Genomic DNA, 1,668 nt, shown 5'->3' with positions numbered 1-1,668 from the left:
TACTCACGGCACCAAGAGCATCTAATGAATGCAATCTTTCGGCAGCTACACTGTTCCTTCCCTATGATATGACGAAAAGGCAACCGGGACAACATAACTCTCCCCACGTGCATTCTATCCCGTGCCTCGCTGTAAACAAGCGTCGCACGGTCGGAGTTGTTTTCATGTGACAGGGCTTGAAAGTTTAATACTTTACTAACTCACGGCGTTTGGGAAATTAGTTTGCCTACCTTATTATTATCATTACTTATTGATTTACTTACCTTGTTAACCCTCCTATCCCTATCAATTGAGATATGGAAAAATACAAACGAAAAGAATGACATCCGCTAGGTTTCTTCGAGATTCGAACCCGGGTTTTCCGATTCCCAGACAGTTAAATTGGCCGTTGTGCTATTTTGACTGCCGGTGGAGTTTGCAAAAATTTCCGTAGCGGACGGTATTTCACGTCCACGAGGCGGGGTATTGGTAAAAATTTTCAACTAGCAATAATCGCACCTCGGATAAACCTCGTTGGTTACGCTGAATGCGCTGTAGGCGACAGGCGTTAACCATGTGGGTACAGACGCGGCAGTTGTAAAAGTTTCGTACCTCGATTTCTGGAAATGTATGCGTTTTTGGACCCCATACCTCATGATGAAAAATGCTCTATTTACAGTTATCTATCGACCCCGCCAATTTTGAGTCAATCGTTCGTCATAACCTTTAGGGGTGATTTTCTCAAAAACACGGGGATGTTGACCTAAATTATCTTAGATTCCTTCGCTTTAGGTTGTACACAAGCGACCTGCCAAATCTGAGTCGAATCGGTTGGCCGTCTCTGAGGCCTTCCCCTTGTTAGTGGTGCAGCTGCGACTATACAAAACACATCAGGCCGTAAACAATGTGACGCGTTTGTCGCAAGATTATTTGATGCACAGAAAAGCAACAAATACACATACTATGGTACCACATATAAAAATATGTGAACTTATACCCGTTACCTCCTGTATGTTCGTTTGCATATCAAAGATGGTTTTGCCAAAAACAGGAACTTAAAGGTCTAACATGTATTAATGTGCCCTTCAGTATAACCACCATAGTAGAAAGGACATTGAACAGCAGCCCGTTACATCCTGTACGTTAGTTTGCATATCAAAGATGTTTTTGCCAAAAACAGGAAGTTAAAGGACTAACATGATTAATGTGCCCTTCAGTATAACCACCATAGTAGAAAGGACATTGAACAGCAGCCTGACTGTTCGCACAAGGTTACGAATGTCAATTGAATTTCCTTTCATAGTTTTTCTAGATGATAGAACCTAGTGACAACCCTTTTTTCGATAGCTGATTTGTTTGTATTCGAGTATCACCAATTGAGTTGTAACAGAGCATTAATTAATTCCCACGCTTCTAAGTAGTGGAGCATAAAGTGGAGGAGAATACCTGCTACAAGCACAAAGTAAAAGCTAGTAACACCACAAACTGAATTATAATTTTGTGGATGGCAGAAGTAAACCATAGTTTCTGATGGGAAGTGACAGACACAGAACAGTAATATACATTTTAGTGATCAGTAACTACGTCGCAGTTGGAAGTCGCCAGACAGTGAACGTAAGCAGTAAAGATAGTGTCGAACACATATCTATCACCGCAGCGCACCAGCGTACAAGAATATTCGTGATCCTG

The 1,668-nt window shown here is 41.7% G+C and overlaps 1 non-coding gene across 1 annotated transcript; it reads right to left on the bottom strand.

Moving 5' to 3' along the window:
* Positions 1 to 402: 402 nt before the first annotated feature.
* LOC126254575 (U4 spliceosomal RNA) lies at positions 403 to 540 on the bottom strand. Its single transcript, XR_007546242.1, has one exon. It is a non-coding gene; the product is annotated as a U4 spliceosomal RNA (small nuclear RNA).
* Between the last annotated feature and the right edge of the window lie 1,128 nt (positions 541 to 1,668).

This window comes from Schistocerca nitens, chromosome 4 (assembly GCF_023898315.1).
Source record: "Schistocerca nitens isolate TAMUIC-IGC-003100 chromosome 4, iqSchNite1.1, whole genome shotgun sequence".
Taxonomy (NCBI): Eukaryota; Metazoa; Arthropoda; class Insecta; order Orthoptera; family Acrididae; genus Schistocerca; species Schistocerca nitens.
Note: the sequence above shows the minus strand (reverse complement) of the source record. Positions and strands in the feature narration are given on the sequence as shown.